General features: G+C 36.2%; 2 long non-coding RNA genes and 1 pseudogene across 2 annotated transcripts; all 3 read right to left on the bottom strand.

The window, feature by feature from the left end:
- Positions 1-6,358: 6,358 nt before the first annotated feature.
- Positions 6,359-14,885, bottom strand: LOC110781055 (uncharacterized; annotated as a pseudogene).
- Positions 14,886-16,229: 1,344 nt separating this feature from the next.
- Positions 16,230-19,505, bottom strand: LOC130459510 (uncharacterized). The gene is made up of 4 exons (XR_008918936.1): positions 18,393-19,505; positions 18,190-18,309; positions 17,465-17,529; positions 16,230-16,469 (listed from the first exon to the last, which is right to left on the bottom strand). It is a non-coding gene; the product is annotated as an uncharacterized lncRNA (long non-coding RNA).
- Positions 19,506-22,955: 3,450 nt separating this feature from the next.
- LOC130459286 (uncharacterized) lies at positions 22,956-25,880 on the bottom strand. Its single transcript, XR_008918571.1, has 4 exons — positions 25,119-25,880; positions 24,916-25,035; positions 24,191-24,255; positions 22,956-23,195 (listed from the first exon to the last, which is right to left on the bottom strand). It is a non-coding gene; the product is annotated as an uncharacterized lncRNA (long non-coding RNA).
- Between the last annotated feature and the right edge of the window lie 838 nt (positions 25,881-26,718).

Genomic DNA, 26,718 nt, shown 5'->3' with positions numbered 1-26,718 from the left:
AGGAGCGTTCATTCTTTTGTGAAAGTTGGCTCTTGTACTAGAACTTGGAATGTCGAAAAAGAGTATTTCGACCTATTGGAAATTGGACTTATTTGAAGGGGATTTCAACCCGCTTTAGGATTTGGAAATTGGACTTGTACTAGGAAATTGAATTTTTCAAGGGAATTTCGACCCATTGGACTTGGAATATTTGAAGGGAATTTCAACCCGATTGAAAGAGATTGATTTTGTATTATTTAAAGGGAATTTCAACACGTCAATATTTTAGGGGAGTTTCAACCCATTTGACTTGGAATATTTGAAGGGAATTTCAACCCGATTGAAAGGGATTGATTTTTTATTATTTAAAGGGAATTTCAACCCGTCAATATTTTAGGGGAGTTTCAACCCATTGGACTTGGAATATTTGAAGGGAATTTCAACCCAATTGAACAATTGGACTTGTATTATTTCTGGGGATTTTCAACCCGTTGGAAATATTTGGAATGGGGTTTGTATTATTTTAGGGGATTTTCAACCCGTCAATATTTTAGGGGAATTTCAACCCATTGGAATTGGAGTATTTGAAGGGAATTTCAACCCATTGGAATTTGTATTATTTCAAGGGATTTTCAACCCGATTGAACAATTGGACTTGTATTATTTCTGGGGATTTTCAACCCGATTGAACAATTGGACTTGTATTATTTCTGGGGATTTTCAACCCGTTGGAATTTGAGTTTGACTCGAAGTTTGAATTTTGAAATGGAAAAGGACGCATTTTGCATGTAGAACATGAAGCTTCGTATTTGTAAAATCCGGCATTATGTCGCCGTGGATTTGAGACATTGAATTTGGGAACTTGAAAGTCCGGCATTATGCCGACGTGGACTTGGAGTGTAGGATTTGAGATTTGAAGGTTTGGAATTTTTGAACTTCGAGCTTGAGGTTTGAAATACGGAATGGAAAACCGGCATTACGACGGCATGTATTTGGAATTTGAAGTTTTGAGCATAGGACTTGAAATTTGAAAGATTGACATGGAATTTGAGGCTGGAAAGTTGGAGTTGAAAGGTTGGCATTACGCCGGTCATGAACTTTGGCATTTGAACTTTGAGGTTTTGAGACTTGGAATTGGCAACTTGACTTCGATGCTTGAAGACTTGAATGTTTCAAATAAGAAATCCGGCATGACGCCGTTGGATTTGTGGTTTTTGACTTTGAAGTTTGAAGCTTGAAATTTGAACTAGAAATTCCGGCATTATGGCGCCGTTGGGTTGTATTTGAAAATTGAAGTTTTGGACTAGAAAGTTTGAATTTGAACTTGAAGCTTGAAGACTAGGAAATCCGGCATTATGACGCCGTTGGGTTGAATCGAAGCTTGAGTTTGGAAAATCCGGAATTATGGCGCCGTTGGATTTGGACTTGAAAATTGAGGTTTTGGACTAGAAAAATTGGATTGAACTTTGAAACTCGGAATTTGGACTAGAAAATCCGGCATTATGACGCCGTTGGATTTGGACTTGACTTGGAAACTTGAGGTTTTGAAAAAATAGAAAGTCCGGCATTACGACGCCGTTGGATTGCATTTTGAACTTGGAACTTGGAATTTTGACTCGAAAATCCGGCATTATGACGCCGTTGGATTGAATTTTGAACTTGAAAGTTGGAATTTGAAATGGAAAATCCGGCATTATGACGCCGTTGGATTGAATTTTTAATTTGTAGCTTGGACTTGAAAATCCGGCATTATGACGCCGTTGGATTGAATTTTGAATTTGTAGCTTGGAATTTGGACTTGAAAATCCGGCATTATGACACCGTTGGATTGAACTTGAATTTGGCATTTGTGCGTGAGGCGTGTTTAAGGGTTTTGAATCAAATGGAGTGACACTCCTAAAGACCCTAAAATCGGCGATTTAGATGCATGAGGTTTGAATGATGCTCCTAGGGGTTTGGTTTCCTAGTTGGAGGCTAATTGGTTTTGGCAAGCTAGAACTCGAGGTTAGCCATTCACGCGTGCAAAGACGCCCACACAATGCACAAGTAGCACGTTGTCACACTAATCATGAATATGAATGCGACATGCAAAGTTCTCAACCTAGGGTCGATCTAAGTTTTTGTATGATGCAAGTGGTCGGCTTTGGGTGTCAAAAAGGTACTTGGCTAAGAGACGGATCCGGCGACAAGCATTCACATCCGCCTAAGGGAAGTGTGTGTCGGCAGACGGCCTCCATACTTGACATCGGGAATGTCAAGCAAATGCCAAGTTTCGGTAGGCGCGGAAATGGTCACACCTTTGGTCGGGAACCGTATGGAGACTCACCATTTCGTTGCCCCCGGGGCTAGCCCGAATGTAGAACACATCCGTTTGGGCAAAGGTAGAAATTCATTTTGCACAATATGGTTTTCGAAAAATGCATGAAATGCCTAGAAATTGAAATTGAAATCGTAATTGAATTTGTATTCGTAAAGCCCGTTTTTCGGCACTCGTTCACGAGGCTTGGGAGCGTCCTTCCAGATGCAAAAACAGACTAACTCCCAACACGAAAAGTTGAGCAAAAGTGGGCGACAAGCCACTGTGAGCCACTGTCCTGGATGCAGGCAGTGGCGTTGGGCGCAGGGGCTGCGCCTGGCGCCAATGCTGGCATCCAGTACTTCGGCAGATCAATGGCTGGTTGCTCGAAATCTGCTCTCATTTTTGAAATTGAAATTAGAAAATTCCCCAGCGGAGTCGCCAGAATTGTAGGGGTTTTTTTTTGTTTTTTCCCGTTTCCTACAAGGGGGGTTTGGCACGCGGCGGTTCGTTTAGAGAACCGTTGAATTGTTTTTGCACCTCGAAGGAGTCGCCACCAAACTTTATTTTAGGCCCCTTTTGGGAAGACCGCAAAATGACTCTATTTTTGGATAAGGCCTTGAATCTTTTAAACGGATGGGTGAGATCCGGGCTCGGGAACGAAAATGCTTATTCGGCGAGCTTTAGAAATATTCAAGTACGTTGGCACAAAATTATTTCGAAAATAAACCCTAAGATTAGACTATGTGGGTTTGAAATTTAGAACAAAATAGAATTTCTAATTGTACGGTGGTCACTTTGCTTTAAAGATTGATTTAAGGAACCTAATGCCGGTTTGTCCAAAAATATCTTCGTTAAGCGTGATGTAACCTTTGTATTTTGTTGTATTTAGCATGTTGGTGATGAAAGCGATAAAGCACATAAAGCAACATCACAATACTAAATAAAGTGCGGAATTAGTAAATACAAGACCCCCTAGAAAAGGACTAGGGAGTAGGTCCACATTGCCTAGAAATGGACTAGGCAAGTAAAGGTGCGGAATTGAAAGTGCGAAATTGAAATTGCGGTATTGAAATTGCGGTATTGAAAGTGCGATATTGAAAGTGCGATATTGAAAGGTGCGATATTGAAATTGCGATATTGAAAGGTGCATAATTGAAATTTGTACTTGGGCACATGAGATTTGAACGCCAAGCGGCTCCTTAAAAATAAGTGCGCCCGACACGAATTCAAAGCCAAAAATCTCAACTTGGGAGAGGTTGCTCAACCCAAATATCCTAGATTTTGCATGTTAAACTTGAAATTGAAAACTTGAATATTGAAATGTTTTAACTTGAAATGATTGATATTTGAACTTGAAATGATCCTAGTTTAGAGAGGTAGTTATGAACAACCCTAAACATGGTGGGATCTTGAAATTTGAAAACTTGAAGTTGTATATTGAAAAATGGAGTCTTCACTAGTAGAAAAAACCCTTATTGCAGCGGGCTTTTAGACCCCTGTTGCAGCGTACATCGTATGCTGCAACTGGGGGGCCTACAACAAGTCTGAACTTGTTGCAGCGTACAATGTTCGCTGCAAAAAGTGATTTGTTGCAGCGGGCTTTTAGATGTACGCTGCAACAAGTGCCAAAAAATTGGCAAAATTTTGGACTTGTTGCAGCGTACATATATATGTACGCTGCAAAAGACTCAACTTTTTGCAGCGTACATTTATTTGTACGCTGCAACAAGTCTGAATTACTCAATTTTTTGCAGCGTACATTTATTTGTACGCTGCAACAAGTCTGAATTTTTGCGAAATTTTTTTCCCTTGTTGCAGCGTACAACATATATGTACGCTGCAAAAAAGCACTTTTGGCGGGAAAATTCTAATTTTGTTTAGGGATACCTAGAGTGCCTTGCACCAAATATAGAAACCTGTCAAAACAATAATAGAATAACGCAACCTGTATAACAAATATAAAAACAACAACTGGAGTTTTGTATACTATATATCCCAAAACCAAAGTGCACATATTACATTTAAATATATGTTCCAATTTCAACATAAACATACATTTTAATATAAAATTTATTCTATAACAACTAAACCAACTCGATCAAGCGCGCTAAAGCCAATAATAAATACTTGTTGGTAAAAAACTTAGCCCATTGCTCACGAACCACATCAAATTCCTCGCATAAGGCGCAATCCTCGGAGTGTAGACCTTTACAAAAACAGAAATTTAAATTAAACATTAGATTAAATACAAATTAAATATCACATTTTAACATTCAAGAAACTAATGACAATGTCCTAATAGTCTAAAATGAGTCCTTAGGTTCTTTAGTTCAAAGTTGGGAGCGAAAATGTCATTTTAGCCTAAATATGACCTATAACGACCCAATGAGCCTATAGGTGCATAAATAGATTGGAACGAGTCTTAGATCGTTAAAATTATGCATATTAAACATGTAATAAGTTTTAAATGAGTCCTTAGGTTCTTTATTTTAAAGTTGGGAGCGAAAATGCCTTATTTTAGCCTAGATATGACCTATAACGATCAAACAAGCATTAAATGGGTATAAGTAGATTAGAATAAGTCCTAGAAACTCAAAACTAAGCTTATTAATCATATAATAATTTAAAAATGAGTCCTTAGGTTCTTAAGTTCAAAGTTGGGAGCGAAAATGTCAATTTAGCCTAAATATGACCTAAAACGACACAATGAGCCTTAAATATGCATAAATGGATTGGAACGAGTCTTATAAAGTTAAAATTATGCATATTAAACATGTATTAAGTTTAAAATGCGTGCTTAGGTTCTTTATTTTAAAGTTAGGAGCGAAAATGCCTCATTTTAGCCTAAATATGACCTATAACTATTAAACAAGCATTAAATGGGTATAAGTAGATTAGAATAAGTCTTAGAAACTTAAAACTAAGCATATTTATCATATAATAAGTTTAAAATGAGTCATTAGGTTCTTAAGTTCAAAGTTGGGAGCGAAAATGTCATTTTAGCCTAAATATGACCTATAACGACACAATGAGCCTTAAATGTGCATAAATGGATTGAAATGAGTCCTAGAAAGTTAAAAATAAGCATATAAAACATTTAGTAAGTTTAAAATGAGTCCTTAGGTTCTTTGGTTCATAGTTGGGAGCGAAAATGTCATTTTAGCCTCAATATGACCTATAACGACACAATGAGCCTTAAATGTGCATAAATGGATTGGAATGAGTCCTAGAAAGTTAAAAATAAGCATATAAAACATTTAGTAAGTTTAAAATGAGTCCTTAGGTTCTTTGGTTCATAGTTGGGAGCGAAAATGTCATTTTAGCCTAAATATGTCCTATAACGACCAAACAAGCCTTAAATGTGTATAAGTAGTTAGATTAAGTCTTAGAAACTTAAAACTAAGCATATTATTCATGTAATAAGTTTAAAATAAGTCATTAGGTTCTTTATTTTAAAGTTGGGATCGAAAATGCCTTATTTTATCCTAAATATGACCTATAACGATAAAACAAGCATTAAATGTGCATAAATAGATTAGAATAAGTCTTAGAAACTTAAAACTAAGCATATTTATCATATAATAAGTTTAAAATGAGTCATTAGGTTCTTAAGTTCAAAGTTGGGAGCGAAAATGTCATTTTAGCCTAAATATGACCTATAGCGACACAATGAGCCTTAAATGTGCATAAATGGATTGGAATGAGTCCTAGAAAGTTAAAAATAATCATATGAATCATGTAATAAGTTTGAAATTAGTTTTTAAGTTCGTTAGATCAAAGTTGGGAGCGAAAATGTCATTTTAGCCTAAATATGACCTATAACGGCCAAAGAAGTTATGAATGTGCATAAATAGATTGGATTAAGTCTTGTAAAGTTAAAACTAATCATATAAAACATTTAATATGTTTAAAATGAGTCCTAAGGTTCTTTATTTCATATTTGGGAGCAAAAAAGCCTCATTTTAGCCTAATATGACCTATAACGACCAAACAAGCCTTAAATTTGCATAAGTAGATTGGAATGAGTGTTAGAAAGTTAAAACTATTCATATTAAACATGTAATAAGTATAAAATGAGTCCTTAGGTTCTTTAGTTCAAAGTTGGGAGGGAAAATGCTTCATTTTAGCCTTAATATGACCTATAACGACCCAATAAGCCTTAAATGTGAATAAATAGATTGAAATGAGTATAAAGATGTCCAGTTTGTCGTTCCTGCAGTACCCAAAAGTAAACAAAATCACAAGTGTATCAGAAATGTATATCCAGTATCCAGCTTTCAAATGATACACTCAACAACAGCCAAAGGTGAAAGATTAGAACATTATTAAGTAGTTTTCGACAAGCAGAATCCAAATTTATTTCTAGGATACACGCATATAGAGATAATATGAATTACCAATATGAAAATTGTTAAATGAGAATAGGAGTGATTCTCTTTCTTTAATTTCTGAACAGCAATTAAATGTTGCACATGGATATACCAAAGTGATAATCTGCTGATTAGTATAACAAAAACTACTTACACATTCACAGATGCAATGAGATCATCATTAGTAAAGCTCAGTCCAGCATTGCATTTGGTGAAGTTTCCAGAAGCAGTGTCAAATGAGAGGTCAGTACCCAAAGCAAGAGTACTGTTTCCAAAAACACCAGAAAAGTTGACAATGGGGTTTGCTGTCAAACCAAGGCTTGTGCTGATGCCAGCATACTCATGCAAATACTGAAGCTCAACCTGTTAACATAATTTATACTACACAAATTAGAACCATTATCCCGTAGTATCTTGAACCATGCCTCTTTAGGTAAGAAAATACTAGAAAGATAATTGTATGGTACCTTGCCAGATCTCTGATCAGGAACACGGAAACTAAAAATAGCCTTCAAGCGAGGGGCAGGTTCATCAACGTAATGGTGGTGAAAAGCTAGGAGCGGAAGACGGAAACAACAAAGAAGTTGGAATCAGATTACAATAGATTCCAATTATGTAAAACAAGATGTTCATAGAAAGCAATGCTATCTGTCACCAAATTTTACACAATTACCAATTATAAAAACCTATAAACCAATGAAACCGTAATGTATCATAGAATCAATTCGTAGTAATACAAATAAACAAACTCACATTGGAGTTGGTATCAACTTTCACATCGGTGGTAATATTCTTGTTTGTCAACTTAGTGCTGACATCAGCCAAAAACAACTCGCCCTTCTTTGTCCCAGTAGAAGTGATAGCCTGCAAGAAAACAAGTTTACATTAACCCTTCAATACAACACAATATCCAGATGATAATAATAAAAGAAAGAAGAAAGCACTGGACAAGCATTGCTAAAACAGAAAAGAATAATTGAGGACTAACCAAAACAGTTCCGAGGTTGTAAATAGCCCTATGAAAGTCAAACTGCAACTGAATTGCTGCACGGAACTGCATCAAGGTATATTACAGAGAATCAAATAATAGTGAAGATTCAATAATATTCATAATTTCGTATGTAACCCACACCTAAAATCATTTAGTTATCTTGAGTTTATCAAGTAATATGTTTGCACCTTACTAATTGCCGTCTTAACAATGTTATGCTTTTCCTTAGCAGGGACTATCGCACTGAGTTCCTGTATCACAAAACAGGGAATGGTAAAGCCAAAGTCTGAGAGCATTGTATTGCCACTAACTTTCTAGTGTAAAAAAAATGCACTTCTCAGCCTTTCCTTTCTGCATTTCTCACTGTATAGATGAGAAATATTACCTGCAGTGCAAGTCCCCAGTTGTTAAGCGCCTGGAAAGGAACAATGAGATTGTTACAATGACAAAAATGAACAGAAATCTAAAGAATTGTAGTAAAAAGATAAAATAGCCAAATACAAAAAGAAAAAAACCTGGGGACTATTCCAATTCAGCTGCACAGCTTTTCCGTAGTAATCTGTGGCCTGAAAGGAAGATAATTAGGTCATAAGGTCTACTTAAATAATACAAAGCAAACGCCTAAATATTCTACTTTCATCATTTCATAATGAGTTAATATTTCCAAACACCCATAATTTGTAAGAAAATAGCATCAATTGTGTTCTTGGTACATCCAACAATAAGTGAACGTCAAATGAACAACTCAAAGAAAAGGTCACCACTTTGCTTCAGAGATTTATGATCAATACAGCTTCTGGAAATGATAGGATGAAAATACAACAAGACCATAAAAAATGAAGGTAAAGAATTATAACATGAAAATGACCTCAAATAAGCAGTCCAGGTTCTTCCACCAAATCAACTGTTTCAAATTCATAATCGGCTAGAAGGGAAAAGTCAGACAGCCGCAGAGAGTGGATTTGGAAGTGTAATAGAAGGGAACAAGAGTGCGAACTGCGAAGACCTTCAGGAAAACCACTTAAAATATAATTCAAGACAACCACTTAATTATCTAATATTACAAGGGTGTTGCTACAGCCTACAGAATGCAGATTACCATACTAATAAATTGTACCCCGTATTTAAAAAGCTGCAAAATTCTAAGTCTCGAAGAGCAGCTATACTAGTCCCCAGATACAGAACTTGAACCAAACTGGCAAAATCATCCAGTGCAAGACTTCCAAATTACAGAGGTACGGTTCAACTCAAGTAGGTAAGAGTGCTTTACATAAAATCAACAGAAAGTGTACATAGTTCTAGTTACATTTCAGCATTTTACGTGACTGTAAAAACCACATTCTACTTTCCATTTAGTTATCCTCAATGCTAGTTTGACCCTCTCCCCACCCCTCAATAGGTAATCCCTTTACGGCTTTACCAACACTTTCAAACTACTAATTCAAAACAACAATAATAGCAAATTAAACTTAAAAGTATCATAATTTCAGAAGAAAGAAAGAATTACCAATCTGTGAACTGAAGAGCAAGAACAGGAAAGAAACCAATCTGCATAATCGCATACCTCTGTAGAATAACATCTCAAGTCTCACAAATTTGAAATTTTGAAAACCCAGAAATTGTTGTTATAATTACTGTTATTATTTTTAGACAATATCAATGAAATTCATGCACGTATTATCAAACCTGGATGAAAACATTTGATGATGCATACATAAAACATTTTTTTAGGAGAAAAAGGAATCATGAAAGACAAGTTTCCTCAAAGACCACAACTTCTCTCAAAGTAGCCCTTGAAAAATCACATTTCAATAGTACGTACAATGCAATTAACAACAGTCAACCCACCTCCCCTGCTCCACCCCACCACGACCGCCACCACCACCACCACCATTCTCTAATTCCAACACCGCCCCATCTTTATCTATGAATAAACCCTAAAAAACGAATTGAACAAACCCTAAAAACGAATTGAACAAACGAATTGAACCGTAAAAACGAATTGAACAAAAGAATAGAACAAACCCTAAAACGAATTGAACAAACAAATTGAACAAAACCTAAAACGAAGCACAGAACTCAAAAAAATGAATTGAACAAAACGGCATCTGCAGAGGAGGCGAGAAAAGAGACCCACCGGCGACTGGCGAGGAGGCCAGAACCACCGACGACTCGACGAGGAAGCTAGATTGATGACGCAGGAATGGTTTTTTTTTTTTGAGGGGGGCGACGCAGGGAAAGCTAAGGGGAAGAAGAAGGGAGTTAAGCGCGCGCGAGAGCTGAAGTTTTGAGATGCTTAATTTGTTCTGAATTACTCCGTAGTATTCAACCAATATTGCAGCGAATTTTTTTATCCGGGTTATTGCAGGGGGCTTTTAAATGTACGCTGCAATAAAAACGGGCTATTGCAGGGGGCTTTTAAAATGTACGCTGCAACAAACACTTTTGCAGGGAACAATTAAATTGTATGCTGCAACAACCATTTAAATGGTTTGACCCGCGTTGACCGACTAGTTGTTGAAGCGTATTAATACATGTACGCTGCAACAAGGGGGCTGCAACAGGGGTTTTTTCTACTAGTGCTTGAATCTTAAAAGACTAAACCTTTAAATCCTAAAAAGGTGTCATCTTTGATTACTCCACACTTGAAGGTGATTCTAGTCCAAAGAGATGAATGTAAGCAACTTTGAACATCCTTGAATCTTGAAAGTTTGTATCTTGTATTTTGAAAAAGTTTGTATTTTTGAAAAAGCATGTATGATTGTTGCAAGTGGTGTTTTTTATGGCAAAAAACACCAACATGCTAATCATTTGAAATCAAAATAGCATGATTGATTGAAATGGGATTCGGATTTACCTAGTTAGGCTTAGGCACGAGCTCCCAATTGCTTTTGAATTTTGGAATTTTGTATGTGTTTTTGAAGAGTTTTGAAGTTTGTATTGTGAGGAGTAATGTCGAAATTACGACGTTGTATGAATTACGAAATTACGACGTTGCCCCCCCTTTTTTGATGGAAATGAGGGGTATTTATAGGAGGGAAATGGTGCAAAACGCCAGCACACGCCAGCGCCTGGCGCCAGGCCAGCGCTGGGCGCTGCTGAGGTGGCCTGAATGCCGCCAAAAAAGGACGGAAAGATGCCGTCCTTGATTTGTCTTGTATGGGTGTACCTTCGTACGAATAGTACGATGTTTGGCTTTTAGTGTTTACTTGGAGGTTAAGGCTTGAATTTGCGTCTAAAAACAAGCCTTTCTCGGGTTTTTGAATTCCGGTTTTACGGGGCGGGGCCCGGCATGCTCGGTTTTGTGGGTCGACGCCCGAATTTGACTTGCCTTATATGATTTTGAGTGGAAAAGGCCTAGTAAAACCAATGGGATGGTTTACTAATTGATATTGAACTCGAATCTTGAAGTTGGATTTTGGAAGTTGTATTTTGTACCGAGTTCCGGGAGGGGAACGGTCTCGGGGATTGGATTTTGGAGGTGTTCTTAGCAATTGGGATTTCCGCCTGGAGTTACTCCAATCGCCTAACAAGGATAATGGTATCGTCATCATCCCAAAGGGGAGACACAAATTAGGTGTCTACACCATGCAATCTGAATTAGACTCCATGTCTGAAAACCAAGTTTGGGAATTAGACTCCATGTCTGAAAACCAACTGAAAAAGGACAAGGATGGGAAACTGGAAGTTTTCAAAGCTAGATTCGTTACAAAAGGTTACAGGCAAGTCGACAGTGTGGATTACGATGAAACCTTTTCACCAGTTGCAATGCTAAAGTCTATTCGGATAATGTTAGCAATTGCTGCATATTACGATTACAAAATATGGCAGATGGATGTCAAAACCGCTTTCTTAATCGGCATTTTAAAAGAAAGTGTGTTTATGACACAGCCTGAGGGTTTTGAGGATCCAAAGATTGCAAAAAAAGGTATGCAAGCTTAAGAAATCAATCTACGGATTGAAGCAAGTATCAAGGAGCTGGAATATACGTTTTGATGAAGTAGTCAGTGACTTTGGTTTCATCAAGAACGCAGACGAATCTTGTGTATACAAGAAGGTCAGTGGGAGCAAAATTTCTTTTCTAGTATTATATGTCGACGATATATTACTTATCGGAAATGACATTCCTATGTTGAACTCAGTCAAGATTTGGCTTGGGAAATGTTTTTCGATGAAGGGTCTAGGAGAAGCACAGTAAATAGTGGGCATCAAGATTTACAGAGATAGATCTAAAAGGATGATTGGACTCAGTCAAAGCACTTATATCAATAAGGTGCTTGAAAGGTTCAATATGGCAGACTCCAAGCGAGGCTACCTACCCATGTCTCATGGAATGACTCTAAGCAAGACTCAGTGCCCAAAAACACTGGATGAGCGTAGACGAATGAGTGGGATTCCATATGCATCATTGATTGGATCAATAATGTATGCTATGATATGTACACACCCGGATGTTGCGTACGCACTCAGTGCTACGAGCAGATACCAGTCAGACCAAGGAGAGGCACATTGGACTGCTGCCAAAAATATTCTGAAGTACCTGAAAAGGCATAAAGATGATTTCCTGGTCTATGGTGGAGATGATGAATTAATTGTTAAAGGCTATACGGACGCAAGTTTCCAAACCGAAAAAGATGATTACAGATCACAGTCTGGGTTTGTCTTCTACCTCAACGGAGGTGTAGTAAGCTGGAAAAGTTCTAAGCAAAGCACCATTTCGGATTCTACAACTGAAGCGGAGTAGATTGTTGCGCATGAAGCAGCAAAGGAAGCTATTTAGCTAAGGAAGTTCATAGGTGAACTTGGTGTAGTCCCCTCCATTAAAGGACCAATAGCTCTGTATTGTGATAATAATGGAGCTCTTGCACAAGGAAAGGAGCCTAGACACCACCAGAGAGTCAAGCATGTACTTCGTAGATTTCACCTTCTACGAGAGTTTGTAGAAAGAAAAGAAGTCGAGATAAGCAAGATTGGAAATGATGACAACATCTCAGATCCATTAACTAAACCTCTGCCGCAGGCGAAGCACAACTCGCACACTGCAGCTATGGGAATCAAGCATGTTGGAGAATTACTTTGATGTCCTTATTTAATGTTTTAAATTTTTAGAGTTTAATACTTTGTAAAACATTATTGGTTAACCATTCATATTAATGAATAGAAATCATTTTTCCATTTAATTTGTGGTTTATTAAATGATGAGTCCCTTCAATTTGACGATATATTCAAGATAGACTGTCAGGACCAGTCTTATGACTAAGAAATGTCTATCAAGTGAACTTCAATGTCAAAAGTTTAAAATGGTCCCTGGTCGGAGTTTTCTATAAAGATGGACGCACGGAAAACGTTAGACGACTAGAATGCAAGATGACTAGTAGTTCTGTCTTGAACTATGTTGACATGGCAATGTCACAATCATTTGCATAGATACTTACTTTGGGAAGACTAGTATCGGACAGACCTATGAAACTTTACTGTAAGAGATGAAAATCTTTCATAAGTAAATTTCATTAAAATTATTAGACACTAATCCTCAATACCTGAGCGATTTGAGATTACTTGTTTGAGAACTGGTTACTTTGACGTTGTCAGCCGTCGCACCGTAAAAGGAGGCTATAAAGGCAACGCTCGGGTAATCACCTATCAAACGAAGTCTAATCTCAAGATCGCAAGATTGGGATTATCCTCCCATAAATCAGGATGAGATGCTGAAAGTTGTACAAGGCCACTCGGAGAGCTAGAAACTGTAAAATGCATGACCGTGCTCAGATGAATCACAGGCTATGATTATCTGTTTATTTGATCAGTTGAAATCTGAAACCGAGAAACACCTCTGGACATAATAAGGATGACAACTCTTACCTTATGTTCAAAAGCAAGCATCAAGCGACAAAGGAATTAGGAAATGCACACTTGTCCCTAAGGACAAGTGGGAGACTGAAGGAAATAATGCCCTTGGTCCAAGTATGCATTTAATGCTAAGGCAAATAAATGCGGTTCAGTGTTAATTATACAAGTTAATAATTCAGTGAGATCAAGTGAACTATATGCCTAGCTAGAGGCCGCTTCAGTTCAAGTGGAATTAATAATATTAATCCACAGCGTACTCTTGACTGAACCCGTAGGGTCACACAAATAGTACGTGAACGGATCAAGTATTTAAGTGAGTTAAATACTCTATCTATGGATATTCGGAATCGACGGATCTCGGTTCCAGTGGGAGCTGAAATCGTCAAAGGGCAAATTATGGATACTCCGGAAACGATGATATTGCCCGAAACGGAAATATGGATCGTATCGGAAATATAAATATTATCCAAGTCGTAGATGTTGCCGGAAACGGAAACATGGTACGTATCAGAAAATATTATCGGAAATGGAAATATTGCCGGAATCGGAAATTGTTATTCGGATGGAACACTACAAGCGGGGGGGGGGGGGGGGGTGAATTGTAATATGGAACTTGCTAGCCAATTTTTGCGGAATTATAAAGAACATAAGCAAGTAGAGAAACAATGCAAGAGAGATTTTACGAGGAAACTTTCCAGGGTCCAACTGGAAAGAAAACCTCGACCCACTAGGGATTTCAACTCAAACTCTTTTCACTATAGGGCAACAACTCAGTTACAATCCTATAAGAAACTCGGCCATTACTTGAGTTCCTCTACGAACTCAAGTTCCCAATAGTTGTTCCCTCAAACAACTACGCTCTCACTGACTTCCCTAGAAGTCTTTCTTAACTCTTAGACTTCACTCAAAGACTCTCTGCTTCTCTCTCAAAGACTTCACTCAAAGCCTACCTAAATACATATCAGTAACTCATACAAGTTCCTGCCCCATACACATCAGGAACTCACTCAAGTTCCTGCCCAAAACTTGATACAAGAATTCACTCAAACCCTTGACCAATCCCCATTACAAAAGTTCACTCAAACCCTTGACCAAATCTCAAAATATTGGTGATTGATAATTGATTAGTACCCTCTAGAATATAGCACGTGAAAGAACAATGGGGAACATGTCACTCGTAGGAACTTGGAACTCGTAGGAACTGACTCAAAAATGTGGAATGAAAAACATATTCTTCTATAACATTATTCCACAGCCAACCCTTATGGAATGACACAATTCAGACACTTTGGAATGAAGATATAAGCCTCTATTTATAGCGTGCACAAGACTTAACCATAATCCCACTTATTCCTCCACTAACAGTAAGTTTCCTAACTTCTAGGCACTTAACCATGATCACTTAGTTGGGGAGAAACTTGAGGAGAAAGCAGTCAAAGTCTTGGGCACAACTTATACCACGTTTATAGTAAAACAGTTAGAGTAAAAATAGGAAACAAAAAGAAATTAAATACTTGGAGAAAAAGCAACGTTTTATCAAAACACAATCCAAGAGATATTTTTCCAAAACTCACTTTTTATTTATTTTCTTATGCAAAAATATTTTACTGAAAACCTTTTCTTAAACGTGAAATAAATACATGAGTTCCCGTTCGTAAAGGAACTTGCGTTACAAGTTCCAACACTCACAAACTCATTATACGTATCTTAAATTTTGACTTTTTATTTTCCAAAAGCAGGTAAGATAAAAATAAATAAAAGATGAAATTAAAAGCAGAATCCTAATTAAAGTTGATTTAATTTAAAACTTATCTTTTATTTAAAAATATATCTTATCCTAAAATAACTAGTGCATATTATCTAAAACTCTTAACCAAGTAGAGATTTATTAATAAACAAAACTCTAAATAAATCCCTACAGATTACGATAATAATATGCAACATATTCACTGACTCTTAGATGCTTTTAACTCTAAGTTCCACGAGTTTCTTTTGACACCTTGTTCCATTACCTTTTACGCTACTACATACTTACATGAATCCTAGAAAATAGACTCTTATTTCTTGTCTTCATGTTCCATGCTGCTCCGCATGTTGGTTGTTCCACCTATGGAACTTCTCGAACCATGTTCCCATCAGGAACTTATTTATGCCTGCTTGATCAGTTTCTCTGCTTGTCCAAGTCTGCATGCTTTGGCCTTCTCTTGTTCCTACTCTGGAACTCCTGGTTTTCTTAGCATAGAAACTTAAACATTTATTAGTTAAGTTTGCTTGTCATCATCAAAACCATATGGGTCAACAATTTCCCCCTTTTTGGTGATGACAAACCAAGCAAACTTAATAGAGAAAATAAATCCAACATGCATAGAAATCTAAAACAAGATATTTACAAGAGTTAGAAGAATATACATAGTTGCAACATACTTGAGAAAAGCAGATATTTGAGACTAGGAACTCAAAATATTTTGCCTTCAATGTTTGCCTTTCTTTTCCCCCTTTTGGCATCATCAAAAAGGTTTAGCTAATAGTATTAATTTAATCTCATCACAGCACCATACTAACGAGAATGGTTAGTCAGAATCAGAGACAAATCAAAATATCTCCCTCAATGTTGTACTGTTTAGACAATCATTGTAACACCCCGACAATTCTCTCTCTTCTAAAATAATCTTTTAACATAAAACGTAGAGAATTATCAAGGCATTATCGCCCGTGTGAAAACGTAACGGCTTATTCAGAATTTTGCAGCGGAAAACATAAAACTAACTTTAGGTTTATAAATAATCTATTACAGATTTAGTCCCCAAGAATCATCCAACGAAAATAAGGAAATATAAATAGTACGACAAGTTTAAAGTCCCAATTAACAAACCCAAGTTAACTTAGCAAATCAAAACTAAATACAAGCTCTCTATTCCCGATCCCAATGATGCAACATCTTCAAACCTGCAGATGGACAATGCTTATTGATCCTTAGAGACTGCTCACCAAAGATTGGGTCATCACAGGATCAATAAGGCATAGCCATGATCAACATGCACAAGCAAAAGCACGTAATCAGCAAAGCTGAGTACTACATACTAAATCAATAATAATCCTAACATGATTCTAAATAAAACATAAGCAAGGATAATCAAGATATATTGACTTGAAGACTATACTTGACTGAACTAGACCTTTGTATCATTAACATTATTTTAAATTGAAATAGTCAATGGACTGAGTTGTCTACTAGAAACTTCTTCTTCTTCACTAAGGAAGACGAGGTACGGGCGCGACTCCGTAAACCCCAATGACCTGCGATATCGAGGGACTTTTAAATAAAAATAGAACCGGTGATCAATCCGGCCCCAGAAAAAGCCATAGGCGACCCATGACCCCAACTCCTGATTGTCCGTCACTTTAGACGTGCACAGTCTAAAGCTATTGCTACTCAGTTTCACTTTACATGACTTAACTTTTAATACTTGGTTATGACTCGTCAAACATAAATATTATATTCAACAAGTAAACACAACTTCTTTTATCTTTGAATTAAACAAGTGATCACAGAGATGCCACACAAGACTTATTCCAATTAATTCAACCTTTCCTTTAATACTGATACAACCCCTCTATATGGGTATAAGGTTTCAACTTACTAAGCAAGGTCCTCGGCCCTTATAAAGTAGTGAAAAGCTAAAAGGGAACAATGAACAATCGATCTGAATCAATATGTATAATAATCTAATGTTCCCAACCAACATGTTCGCATCAATCATCCATACCAACATGCTACAATTCTCATAACGAAATATATATGCTTAACATGTCCCTCCAACAATATTAAACATGCACTTTCAACATAACCTAGTTCATCAACAATTTCAACATAACCAAGTTCCTCAATCGTTTCAACATAAAGAAGTTCATAAATCATTTCAATATGGTTTCAACAAATCACACACATTCCAAGCACACAATGTATGTACGTACCTTGTGTAAACAAACCGATAGGCCACTTTAACGAATTCAAAAATCGCCTACAAAGAATTCTCCGCCTAAAAACAACCAATAAGATTCCCCAATTAATATCCAACAATTTACAGCAATACTAAAGTATTCTAAATACATCCCAAACATATTTTGAACCATCCCAAATATCGAAACTTAACTAAATAACCTCCAAGCATAATAACTATTAAACTAATGATCCCAAAACGTTCTAAACTCCAATAAAACATTCCTTTTTAAAATTTCCAGCAATATAAAATAATTTCAAACGTCCACAAAACATAATCAACGTTCTTAAGATCAGAAAAATAATAGCTTTAATAATATATAGTCATTCTATTATGATTTTAGAATATTAAAACCTTAAAAATCCATGCTTTAATAATTAAATTCCTTATTTCAATTCGATTACATAATCTGAAAATTAAATTTATTATTTAAACATAATATATAATCTGAAAATATAATTTAATCATAATAACTTATAATTTACATTCAATAATCCCTGAATTAAATCACTAAACTAATTAAAACCCTAACTTATATATTAATCAACCAAAACTGAAAATAATTAATTAATAACATCAACACCAAATCTGAAAATTATAATTTAACTATAAAGATTAATAATTTAATTTCAAGAAACATAATTTCAAATCAATAAACTTAATTAAGAGATTTAAATAACTTAGGGTTTAAGAAACAACCAAAAGGAGGAGAGGGGAGGTGCTGGCCGGCGGGTAGGGCAGCGCGACGGAGCGGATTGACTGGGCGGCAGTGCGACGGCTGTCGTCGTGATGCTGGGTGGTGGTGAGACTCGCGGAGAACTGTGTGAAACAGAAAGGCAATTGAGGAGGAGAGCAAGAAGTAGTAGCGTGAGAAAAGAACGAGCAAGAGGAGAAGGGACTACCGTGAGCGGCGACGGCGGTGGTCCGGCTTGTAGTGGCGGCGGCCGGCGGCTGAGGCTGGAGCGGTTGCTGGCGGTGACAGGGCGTGGCTTGCGGTGTTGCTGCGCAAAAACGAAGGGCTGAGAGGAAGGACGAAAACAGAGAGGGAGGAAGAGACGACGGAGGAGATGAGGAGGAGTTGGCTTACTGGCGGCGCGGGCGGACGGCGGTGGTCGCCGGCGAGGGTTCAGGGTGGCGGCTGAACAGCAAAGGGGAGGAGAGAGTTACGTGAAGGAGGGAAGGGTTTTGGTGTTTGATTTCACGTGAATGGAGTAGGAGAGAAGAGGGTTTTATTTTTTTTTTTTGTTTTTTTTTGTTTTTTTGTTTTTACTTGCAATTGAAAGAGGGAGTAAAGAGTTATGGGCTTTATCATTTGGGCTTCACCCAATTGGGCTACAATTAGGATTTAGGTTGTTTGAATCCAAAAGGGTTAGGATTGGTTTCTAATTTCAATCGAACGTGTTTTCGTAATTCGAATTCTTTTCAACGTAAAATTCTAAAATTATTCTTGATTGCACAAATCGTTAAAATATTTAGAATATATTTAAATAAAATTAAATATACATTAAATATATAAATATAATAAAGTTCAAGAAAATCGTTAAATATTTAGAACGTACTTAAAATGAAATAAATATACGTTAATTATATATTTATTACTAAAATTCATAAATTCTATTTAAATATAAATAATATACGTTAAAATATATTAATAAAATTTATAAATTTACGGGGGATTACAATCTACCCCTCTTAAAAGAAGTTTCGTCCCGAAACTTGACACGAAATTTCCCACATTTTCCCAAAGCTTTTAACTTATTCTTACTAGAGAAATACTTGTGCCACCTATGTGCACTATTTTGCCAACTCAAAGCTGTTTGTGTTACTCATGAACACCTTTTCTTTTGCGGAGAATCTATTTGCTTTGCATCAACTTGTAAAATTTGCTAAAATAAGCAATAAAATGCATAAAAATTCCATAAAATAGGTAAAAAGCGCGAATTTCTATCGCATTCTACCCCCCTTAAAGAAAACGAGTTACGCCCTCGTAACTCACCTCAGGGAATAGCTAACCAAAATTCTCTTTCGACGAATTCTATCCTCAAAATTTCTATTTCACTAAAACTACTCACTTTATACTTTTCACAACAGATGACGAAACAAAAGAACAAGTCACCACGAATTAAATAATGCTTAACTTGCGCGGAGTTAATAGAAAAGTACCAGAATCTATATCGGCAGATCGTTCATCCTCATTCTGATTCATCATGTACAATTTTCCTGGAGCCTTATTCGGGTTGTTGTTATCATTTGCAGGCTTATTATAGTTCTCTTGATTGTTTTGTGCCCCTTCAGGCTTTGAATTTTGACCTCCAGACTGGTTAAACCTCACTTGGTTTCCACCTCCATTACTATTTTGTTCCTTTCTGTGTTTAGTGAAGCACTCATACTCCCTATGTCCCCTTTTTTGACAATAGTTGCAGGTCACTAATTCTCCTTTGCAGTTCTTACCAGGGTGATTGTTACTGCACATCTTGCAATGATGCACTCTCTCAGACGGGTTCGAGTTGTTGTGGTGCCCCTGATTGTTTCCTCCTTGGAAATTTCCATTTCCATTCCCATTTCCGTTTCTATTCCTTTTAAAGTTTTCTTGGTTACCCCCAGCATTAAAATCTTTTCTCTTTTCCCCAATTACCACAGTTTTCTTTTCCCTTCTAGACTGTAGCCCATAAATATGAGCAGCTCTCCCATACACTATGTCTAAGGAAGTAAAGGTTTCCCCGCCTAATCCCAGTTGGATCTCATCGGTTAACCCTTGCTCAAACCTCTGAGCTTTTAGTTCCTCAGTAGCTACCACCTCAGGTGCAAACCTCGACAAGGCTATAAACTTACTGTAGTATTCAGCAATGGTCATATTCCCCATCCTAAGGTTGATAAATTCCTGGGCTTTCTGCTTCCTCATAAAAGGAGGATAAAACTTCCCCCTCAAGGCAACAATAAATGAATCCCAATTGAATCCCTCAACAGCACTTAGTCTATTTCCATTTTCTTTCCACCAAAGGTCGGCCTCATCTTTCAGATAAAGGACAGCTTGACTTACTCTCATACTCTCAGGGCAACTCACAGCCTCAAACAATTTCTCAAACTCCCTAATCCAGTTTTCCAGGAAGGTAGGGTCTGCTTGTCCCTTGAAATACGGTGGCTTGACCTTAGAAAGTCTTTCAAACATTTCCCCTGCAGAATCGGGGCGCTCAGTTCTCTCCTGGGTTAGCTTTTCCGCCAATAGGCGAATCGCAGCAGCTAGATCATTGTTGTTGGCCATTCTAGAACGCGACCTGCAATTAGTATACTCTACTTTAGGTTTGAAACACCACTTATACATTATCCCATACAATTTAATACTTGAATTGACCATAAAGATCGCCTCAACCAACAATGTTCACGTTAATACACATCATTTACGAAGGCACGACAATCGTTTACGAAGGTGCAACGATCGTCTACAAGATGCAATAATCATTGGAAAATAATCATCCTCAATAATTCACGAAAGACATTTACACACTACACATAAGGCATATCATTTTGAATCATATTGGTCATGAGGATCTAGATTGACCCTCACTTCCTTTATGTACTCAAATCATTTAATATTTTTGTGGCAATTGAATTGATCCACAATTCACACTGAGTATGCAACCAATAGGAAGATTAATCCACGACGTACTACCTAGAGGTTGGGGTATTATGGAATCCTCAAAATAGAATAAAGAACAATTCCTTGAAAACTTTAACTTTTATTGCTAACTCCATAGAGGTTTATTACATCCTTGAAAATAATAAAGAATATTTCAAACTTCAATAAACTTAAACTTTAAACAGTTGTAGCTTTGCTACTTATTCTTTAAAACATAAAAGAGCTAATTAACTATTTATGACTTCAAAATATTTGTGGCCTCTTGCCTATCCATTGCCCTTGAAACTTGCGGAGTGAAATTTAGATCTCAAGATCATCGAACTCTTCTTCAGGGTCTTCATCGGGGTCTTCCTCAGGGTTTGCATCTTCACCCATGTCTTCATTTTGATTAGGCTCACTTGCCATCTCCTGTTCACTTTCGAGCTCTGCATTCGAATCACTAGAGATCTCAATGGTTGGCTCATGAGCCGCTGGGTTAGGATTCTCTGCCTCAACACCTACATTCTCATTCTCCACAGCTACATCATTTTCCCCTAGGTCATTATTTACACTAATTCCCATAGGTTCTTCTGTAACTGAATCCCCAACATGACTTCCTACGATTTTACCGTCTCTAAACCCACTTTCTGCCGCTTCAATAATGGTGGTCAGAATTTCTGAATCATATTTCCATCTACCATCCCAAGTCCCATACTTAGTCAAGTTTGGAGTCCCATTATCAGAATGCATGTCTTTAAACTTTTCCTTGAGTTCTAGGTATGGAAATTTGTTAGGTAAGCAATTAATGATTGTGGCTGCTATGATATCATTTCTCATTAAGATAGGTTGCCCTTGAACTTTAGCATAATATTCACATCCAAACACAATTTTCTTCACGTAAATATCAGGGGTTTCTATATCAAGTTTCTCGAAGGATCCTATGTTAGTATACTTGGAAAGAAACATTTTATTCCTGAAATAAACAATTCAAAGTCTCACTAACGATTTTCCAGCCAAAACATAAACAAGGTTCAATAATCAATAAGTTTGGTGGAATCAAACAATTCTTTATGCACATGTAAATGTAACACTTAAACAATTAGCACATGCACATACATAACAATCAATTTCTTATCATTGACTAGCTACTAATGCACATATAATTCTATCTTATATGCCCTTCTTATACTACCCATCTCTCATAAACTAAAGCATTAGAATAATTTAAATAACAAGGTAAAAGGACGCTAATATAATAAAATTATAACATAGAATAATAACATAAATAAAAATATAAAATAAATAAAGTAAAATAAATTAAGGAAATGCGTAGCGAATAAATTAGAAAATAAAGTTATTAATTCGAAAAAGATTTATATTTTCTAATAACGAATTCTAACTCTTGAAACAACTAAAAAAAATTGAACTTCTTTTAAAAAAAACGTACTCATTTTGTTTTTTGTTTTTTTTTTTTTTTATTTTTTTAATAATAAATAATAAGAAAAATATAAATGTCGAAAGTATCATGGTACTTTAATAATAATTTGATTTCGAACTTAAATAAGAAATATTATATACTTTCAAACAGGATAAAAGGAAATCGGCCCCCCCAAAAAAAAGTACCAATTTTTGAACACTATAATCCGTAGAAGCTCGATTTTTAAGAAATTGATTTTAAATAATCAGATAGTTAGGCGCCTAAAATTTATTAAAGTAAAACCTTAGCTTCTAGATACCACTTTGTAACACCCCGACAATTCTCTCTCTTCTAAAATAATCTTTTAACATAAAACGTAGAGAATTATCAAGGCATTATCGCCCGTGTGAAAACGTAACGGCTTATTCAGAATTTTGCAGCGGAAAACATAAAACTAACTTTAGGTTTATAAATAATCTATTACAGATTTAGTCCCCAAGAATCATCCAACGAAAATAAGGAAATATAAATAGTACGACAAGTTTAAAGTCCCAATTAACAAACCCAAGTTAACTTAGCAAATCAAAACTAAATACAAGCTCTCTATTCCCGATCCCAATGATGCAACATCTTCAAACCTGCAGATGGACAATGCTTATTGATCCTTAGAGACTGCTCACCAAAGATTGGGTCATCACAGGATCAATAAGGCATAGCCATGATCAACATGCACAAGCAAAAGCACGTAATCAGCAAAGCTGAGTACTACATACTAAATCAATAATAATCCTAACATGATTCTAAATAAAACATAAGCAAGGATAATCAAGATATATTGACTTGAAGACTATACTTGACTGAACTAGACCTTTGTATCATTAACATTATTTTAAATTGAAATAGTCAATGGACTGAGTTGTCTACTAGAAACTTCTTCTTCTTCACTAAGGAAGACGAGGTACGGGCGCGACTCCGTAAACCCCAATGACCTGCGATATCGAGGGACTTTTAAATAAAAATAGAACCGGTGATCAATCCGGCCCCAGAAAAAGCCATAGGCGACCCATGACCCCAACTCCTGATTGTCCGTCACTTTAGACGTGCACAGTCTAAAGCTATTGCTACTCAGTTTCACTTTACATGACTTAACTTTTAATACTTGGTTATGACTCGTCAAACATAAATATTATATTCAACAAGTAAACACAACTTCTTTTATCTTTGAATTAAACAAGTGATCACAGAGATGCCACACAAGACTTATTCCAATTAATTCAACCTTTCCTTTAATACTGATACAACCCCTCTATATGGGTATAAGGTTTCAACTTACTAAGCAAGGTCCTCGGCCCTTATAAAGTAGTGAAAAGCTAAAAGGGAACAATGAACAATCGATCTGAATCAATATGTATAATAATCTAATGTTCCCAACCAACATGTTCGCATCAATCATCCATACCAACATGCTACAATTCTCATAACGAAATATATATGCTTAACATGTCCCTCCAACAATATTAAACATGCACTTTCAACATAACCTAGTTCATCAACAATTTCAACATAACCAAGTTCCTCAATCGTTTCAACATAAAGAAGTTCATAAATCATTTCAATATGGTTTCAACAAATCACACACATTCCAAGCACACAATGTATGTACGTACCTTGTGTAAACAAACCGATAGGCCACTTTAACGAATTCAAAAATCGCCTACAAAGAATTCTCCGCCTAAAAACAACCAATAAGATTCCCCAATTAATATCCAACAATTTACAGCAATACTAAAGTATTCTAAATACATCCCAAACATATTTTGAACCATCCCAAATATCGAAACTTAACTAAATAACCTCCAAGCATAATAACTATTAAACTAATGATCCCAAAACGTTCTAAACTCCAATAAAACATTCCTTTTTAAAATTTCCAGCAATATAAAATAATTTCAAACGTCCACAAAACATAATCAACGTTCTTAAGATCAGAAAAATAATAGCTTTAATAATATATAGTCATTCTATTATGATTTTAGAATATTAAAACCTTAAAAATCCATGCTTTAATAATTAAATTCCTTATTTCAATTCGATTACATAATCTGAAAATTAAATTTATTATTTAAACATAATATATAATCTGAAAATATAATTTAATCATAATAACTTATAATTTACATTCAATAATCCCTGAATTAAATCACTAAACTAATTAAAACCCTAACTTATATATTAATCAACCAAAACTGAAAATAATTAATTAATAACATCAACACCAAATCTGAAAATTATAATTTAACTATAAAGATTAATAATTTAATTTCAAGAAACATAATTTCAAATCAATAAACTTAATTAAGAGATTTAAATAACTTAGGGTTTAAGAAACAACCAAAAGGAGGAGAGGGGAGGTGCTGGCCGGCGGGTAGGGCAGCGCGACGGAGCGGATTGACTGGGCGGCAGTGCGACGGCTGTCGTCGTGATGCTGGGTGGTGGTGAGACTCGCGGAGAACTGTGTGAAACAGAAAGGCAATTGAGGAGGAGAGCAAGAAGTAGTAGCGTGAGAAAAGAACGAGCAAGAGGAGAAGGGACTACCGTGAGCGGCGACGGCGGTGGTCCGGCTTGTAGTGGCGGCGGCCGGCGGCTGAGGCTGGAGCGGTTGCTGGCGGTGACAGGGCGTGGCTTGCGGTGTTGCTGCGCAAAAACGAAGGGCTGAGAGGAAGGACGAAAACAGAGAGGGAGGAAGAGACGACGGAGGAGATGAGGAGGAGTTGGCTTACTGGCGGCGCGGGCGGACGGCGGTGGTCGCCGGCGAGGGTTCAGGGTGGCGGCTGAACAGCAAAGGGGAGGAGAGAGTTACGTGAAGGAGGGAAGGGTTTTGGTGTTTGATTTCACGTGAATGGAGTAGGAGAGAAGAGGGTTTTATTTTTTTTTTTTGTTTTTTTTTGTTTTTTTGTTTTTACTTGCAATTGAAAGAGGGAGTAAAGAGTTATGGGCTTTATCATTTGGGCTTCACCCAATTGGGCTACAATTAGGATTTAGGTTGTTTGAATCCAAAAGGGTTAGGATTGGTTTCTAATTTCAATCGAACGTGTTTTCGTAATTCGAATTCTTTTCAACGTAAAATTCTAAAATTATTCTTGATTGCACAAATCGTTAAAATATTTAGAATATATTTAAATAAAATTAAATATACATTAAATATATAAATATAATAAAGTTCAAGAAAATCGTTAAATATTTAGAACGTACTTAAAATGAAATAAATATACGTTAATTATATATTTATTACTAAAATTCATAAATTCTATTTAAATATAAATAATATACGTTAAAATATATTAATAAAATTTATAAATTTACGGGGGATTACAATCATACTCAAGCGAATAGAATTCAAAGTGAAAATAAATTATCATAAGCCAGTGTTCCTTAGCAACAAGCAGAAAAGAAAAAATAAGTTCACCCACACAACAGAAAACCAAAATAAAAATAATGACAAATTTTTTCAAAATACATAAACACCACGAATTTGTACTTTGCAGGGATAGGCAATTTATGAGGTAAAGGTTAGGCATGGCTCATGATTTTAATGAATGTATTCCTTTGTCACTTGTTTATTTGCATGTCTCCTTCTTTACGAACTTTCAACTGAAGATCCTCGCCATAAAATACATCGTTGTTCCTTTCTTTCTTCTATACTTCTTTCGCAGTACGTATAAATTCTTTGAAGATTCTTGATAGTTCCTTGATTCAATTTTGGTAGGAACTTACATTTATGGTGTAAGTTCCCATGTGAATCATGAAGGAACTCCATAATTTTTTTTTTAGATAATTCTTTGAGGTATAGACAGCTTCATTTGCATTTCAACTTGGAAACTTGAAATGCTTGTAGGAACTTATGATCCCTTCTCTTTCCTTTTCACATATCTCTCCTTTTATTCCCCTCTTTATTTTTTTGGATTTCTTTTGTCTCCTTTTTTTTCATCTCCTTTTTTTTCAAAATATACATGAACGCTCTATTAATCACCTTCCTCATTAGTTCCCCCTCAATTGTTGCGGCATCTATTTAGTGACAAATGAGGAATATTTTGTAGAGGATTTTTGTATAGTGATGAATTTTTGAGAATGTTTTTGAAGAGGAAAAATAAAGCAACGTGTTGTATTGATTTGGCTTTTGTGATTTCTAATACGT

This window comes from Spinacia oleracea, chromosome 4 (assembly GCF_020520425.1).
Source record: "Spinacia oleracea cultivar Varoflay chromosome 4, BTI_SOV_V1, whole genome shotgun sequence".
Classification (NCBI taxonomy): Eukaryota; Viridiplantae; Streptophyta; class Magnoliopsida; order Caryophyllales; family Amaranthaceae; genus Spinacia; species Spinacia oleracea.
Note: the sequence above shows the minus strand (reverse complement) of the source record. Positions and strands in the feature narration are given on the sequence as shown.